We start from the raw sequence: 5,321 nt of genomic DNA, 5'->3' as shown, positions 1-5,321 counted from the left end.
TGCAATAGACATGAGCATACAGATAGCTCTTCAGTATACTAATTTTATTTCCTCTGGATATATATTTAGCAGTATGGCATTGGTGGAACATATTGTAGCTCTATTTTTAGTTTTTGGAGGAACTGCCATACTAGTTTCTGTAGTGGTTGTACTAATTTGCATTCTCACCAACAGGGCAAGTGGTTTCCCTTTTCTTCACAACTTCATCTACAATTGTTATCTCTTGACGTTTTCATAACAGTTATTCTAATGGGTGTGACGCAATATTTTATTTTGGTTGTAATTTGCATTTCTGTGATGGTTAGTGATGTGGAGCATTTTTCCATACACCCACTGGTCATACCTTTCTGTCTCTTTTTCATAAATGTCTCTTTAGGTCTTTTAGTTATTTTTATTTTGGATTTTTGTTTCCTTTCTATTGAGTTGTTTGAGTTTCTTAGGTATTTTGGAAATTTATTCCTGTCAGATATATGGTGTGCAAATATTTTGTTCCATTCTGCTGGTTGTCTCTTCACTCTGATGATTGTTTCCTTTGTTGTGCAGAAACTTGTTAGATGTAATTCCTTTTGTCTACTTTTGCTTTTGTTGTCTGTGTTTTTGGGTTATATCTAAAAGATCACTGGCCTAACCAGCGTTGGGGATGTTTTTCCCTATGTTTCTTGTAATAGGGTCATAGTTGAGGGTCCTGCTCTAAAGTTTGAAAGAGATTTTAGTGTATTTGTGTATATGCTAAGAGAAAAGGGTGTAATTTGATTATTTTGCATGTGGATATCTAGTTTTCCTGTCACCATTGATTGAAAAGACAGTCATTTCTTCATTGTTGTTGTTGTCACCTTTGTGTAAACTCAGTTGGCTGTACATGTGGCCTCTACTCTGCTCCAGTGGTCTAAGTGTCTGTTTTTAAGCCAGTGTTACTCTGCTTGGGTTACTATCATTTTATAGCATACTTTGAAGTGAGGAAAGCACAGATCTTTTTATTTTCTCCGCAGTTTGCCCTATGACCTCACTACTCAGAGAAATGTCAAAAGAGATGTTGATTTTCACTTTTTTTTTGAGACAGAGTTTCACTCTTGTTGCCCAGGCTGGTGTGCAATGGTGTGATCTTGGCTCACCGCAACCTCCACCTCCTAGGTTCAAGCGATTCTCCTACCTCAGCCTCCCGAGTAGCTGGGATTATAGGCATGCGCCACCATGCCCGGCTAATTTTTGTATTTATTTATTTATTTATTTATTTATTTTTTAGTAGAGACGGGGTTTCTCCGTGTTGGCCAGGCTGGTATTGAACTCCTGACCTCAGGTGATCCCACTTGCTGGGATTACTGGCATGAACCACCATGCCTGGCCAATTTTGCACTTTTTAAATTTTATACTTGTTGTTAGGGCAGAGTGATGATGACTAAGCTCCATCTATGCCACCATGAACACAGGAAGTTCATTTGATTTTTTACTATACATTTGTTCCCATTTTTCTTACATTCAGAGTAAGAATGAATTTGATGAATTATATGTCAGTATAATTAGAAAAAGTGTTTTATTTTAATGAAAATATTTAATGCTTAAATCTTATAATCATAGGAATTTTCTCTTTATTTTTTGCATTTTAACACCATAATAGAAAATTAAAATATGTGAGAATCTTATGTACTATAAAATTACATGTCAGATGTATTTTTCTTTCTCAGAAGGACAAGAGAGAGATCAGTATATTACCTTAGCGATAAAAATAGTTTACAGTAAAACCGATTCTTCAGAGCTGAAGGCATGGAAATGAGTGCAGAGACTAGACAGTGTTTCTAGGGTCTGTTTTCTCTCTGAAGTTTTCCATGCACTTCTAGAATACTTTACCATGTTAATATTATCAAAGGGCCCTCCCTGACATAAAACAATCTTGGTAGCAATGTGAATAAAGTCATTTTAGACAACAATTTGGTGTGTAATTTTAATTTCATTCTTGCAAAAGTCAGAAAATAGTTCAGTGGATGACAAAATGAAAATTCAATTTTCATTCATTCAAATCAATTCCAGTCTCCTGCTCAGGACACAGCCTTCTGGATAGACTACCATAAGGAAATAGTTTCTGGAGGCTTCACCTATTGAAATCAAGCAGCAAGCATAAAAGCTAAGACACTGCGACTCCAGGCTTCAGTATGAAAACACATGTCTCTTGGAAGAGGTTTTCTCTCTGAAAGTAGCTTTCTGTCCCCAGGATGCTTTGGACCCACACAACTTTTTTCTTTCAGGTAGAAAGAAACAGAAAAATGTGTCTATATGCCCTCAGAAGCACAAATATTTAGTCAAAGCAATTATGAAAGAAGCCGCTGCCTTCATCTAGATGAGATCAATGAAACAGTTGGAGAAAGACGTTAAAATCGTAGGTCAATTCAGCCTAGACTAAAACACAGAAGGTGCAGGGCACAGGCAGTCCTGTCATAGAAACAGTGGATTCAGTCCTTTGTCCTTTAAGAACAGGCCTTTCTATCTAGACTGGGGCCCAGAAGAAGACAATTATTTTGTACTAGATGTTGAAGTGGCCCTTGGGTTTTCATCTGTGAACAGCCTCCTTCCAATGCTTGGGCTGCAGTGGGGCGTCTGATTCCCCATCTCACACACACCGAGGGCTGCTTCTACCACCTCCCTGAATAAGACCCTGGTTATTCCAGTCATGGCCATGGCCATCACCATGTTCTAGAATACTGACCTACCAGTGACGGACTGCATTAGAAACTTCTAATAAGTGTCTCTCTCTTTCCTACCCACAAACAGACCCACACTGGCTGTTCTGCTTCCTGTAATGTGAAGTGACTTGTGGATGGAGAGTCTGTTCACTTTTTAGAAAGTAGAGTTGGATGTATTTTCATAGCAAACTAGCAGGAAGAGCCCAGGAGACAGGGAACATTGAAACCATGTGGCTGCATATAGAAAATTTCAAAGTGTGGGTCTCATCTACTGTTTGATCAAGTGCGACAAATATCATCGAGTTTCCATCAAGAAGAAATGTATTTGCTTGTAAATAGTCTAAATGAGGCATTCTCCAAACAAAAGAGCAAATGTATTGACAATTGATGTAGAGTTGAAGTGCTGAAACTTGCTCACTGAGACATTTCCACTCAACACTAATGCATTAGACCCTCAATGCAGAATAAAAGTTTACGAATAAAAGCAAATAGAAACACAGTCACTACCTGTGATTTCTGCTTATGTTTCCACTCCCAATCATATTCTTAGCTACTTTTGGACCCCATGGGGGAAAACAAACCAGAACGGAATAAAACTTCTAACATCAGAACTACCAGTAACTGAAAGAAGAGAGAAAAAAAAACAAAAACAAAAAACAAAACAGAAGCGAAGCCCTCTAGAGTGCAAGGTATCCCAGGAGAGTAAGCTCTTAAGTACCCGCTCCGCGGAGGTGGCGGGCCAGCTGCATGTCGCTGGGCGTAAATGTCACGTGCCTGGCATGGATGGCACACAGGTTGGTGTCTTCAAAGAGGCGCACCAGGTAGGCCTCGCTGGGCTCCTGCAGGGCGCTAGTGGCTGCGCTCTGGAAGCGCAGGTCCGGGCTGATGGCCTGGGTGATCTTGCGCACCAGGTGCTGGATGTGCAGCTTGCGCAGGAGCAGCTGAGTGGACTTCTGGTACTTTCTGATTTTGCAGAGCGCCAGGGTGCCAGGCCTGTAGCCGTGGGGCTTCCTGATCCCTCCTGTAGGCGGCGCCCTCTTGCCGGCAGCTTTGGTGGCCAGGGGCTTCCTGGGGGCCTCCCAGGTGGTGGCTTTGCGGGTGTTCTGCTTGATGTCTGCTGTGGTGCGGGGCCGCGGCCTCTCCCCTGTCCTTGGGCTGAGCCTGACCAGCTGCAGGCGGCTCTGGCGTCAGGGAGCGAGGGCGGTGGGTTTGTGAACAGGATTCAGAGAGCCTGTGAGTTGAGATCTGTGCAGAAGCCGCATCCTCACGCTTCGCCGCTTTCAATCCCGCCCTAGACTTACCTGCTCACAGGTCTGTGGGTCAGAGGTCAGGCTGCTCATTCACCCTGTGGGGTCCTGGGCTTCCGAGGTCTACACACCCGCAGTGGGAATATTCCTGCAGCTAGTCTTGCTCTGTGGTCTCAACCAAGTTTAGAGTCTTATAATTTGCTGTGATGATTGCATTAGAGCCACCTGGCTAGCTTCCATTGCACTCATTGCTTCAGGAGATTTTTAACCTAATGAGAATGAGCTGGCCCCATCCCACCCTACAAAGTAGCTGGTCAGGGCTGAGTGCTGTCCTGGGGGTAAGGGGATGACATGCCCAGGTGTCAGCTCAAAGGATCTCTGCATCATCCTGAGGTGGGAGGCAGGGCAAGGAGCACCACTGAGGTTCTCCCCCCTCCCCCCCTTCCCCCCACAGTGAAAGCTTATCAAGTCTATGGGTTGTGCCACACCCAAGGGTGGTGTTACCTTCCATTGTATTTACAGGTTCACAGATTTGTAACCTAATCAAGGTATGAAAAACTAAGTTCAGGGTTCCTCCAACACTCAAAAGAGGGGCAGATATCTGGAGTATGCATTATGGGATGGATCATAGGTGGTGGTTGATATGGTTTTGCTGTCACCACCCAAAATCTCATCTTGAATTGTAATCCCTGTAGTCCCCATACTCCCCATGTCAAGGGAGAGACCAGGTGGAGGTAACTGAATCATGGGGACAGTTTCCCAGTTTCCCCCATGCTGTTCTTGGGATAGTGAGTGGGTTCTCACAAGATCTAATGGTTTTATAAGGGACTCTTCCCTCTCACTCTTCGCACTTCTCTCTCCTGCCGCCTTGTGAAGAAGGATGCATTTGCTTCCCCTCCTGCCATGATTGTAAGTTTCCTGAGCCTCCCCAGCCATTCAGAACAGTGAGTCAATTAAACCTCTTTTCTTTATAAATTATCCGGTCTCGGATATTTCTTTATAGCAGTGTGACAACAGACTAATACCGTGGTCATCCAGAATTCTGCCTGCAACAGAGATTCTGACAATTCACATTTTATGATAATAATGGAAATATTTATAATAAAAATATGTTTTAATAAAGTTGTATCTTAGGCAGTTGATGAGGCATGAAGTTGTTTTATCAGGTGCTCTGAAGGTACATAGCACCAGGAATGAGAATGTGAAAAATCTAAGCAGCCACTCCTCTAGCTGACATTTCTCTCTGGCAGGGATGTTCCTGGGGCATTATTCTCTGCTAAGAAACACATAATGGAAACTGCAGAGAGGCTCAAGGGGAAGCGGAAGCTTTTCTGATAAAATGATCCTGTGTGAATATCACTGATGCTCTTCTTGGCTCCTCCTCAGTCTTGGACCTGGA

The 5,321-nt window shown here is 43.0% G+C and overlaps 1 pseudogene; it reads right to left on the bottom strand.

Annotated features, from left to right (window-relative positions):
- Nucleotides 1-3,352: 3,352 nt before the first annotated feature.
- Nucleotides 3,353-4,015, bottom strand: LOC115833940 (annotated as a pseudogene).
- Between the last annotated feature and the right edge of the window lie 1,306 nt (nucleotides 4,016-5,321).

This window comes from Nomascus leucogenys, unplaced genomic scaffold (genome assembly GCF_006542625.1).
Source record: "Nomascus leucogenys isolate Asia unplaced genomic scaffold, Asia_NLE_v1 000315F_1844590_qpdss1576570sc, whole genome shotgun sequence".
Taxonomy (NCBI): domain Eukaryota; kingdom Metazoa; phylum Chordata; class Mammalia; order Primates; family Hylobatidae; genus Nomascus; species Nomascus leucogenys.
This window is presented reverse-complemented; position numbering and strand designations above follow the sequence as displayed.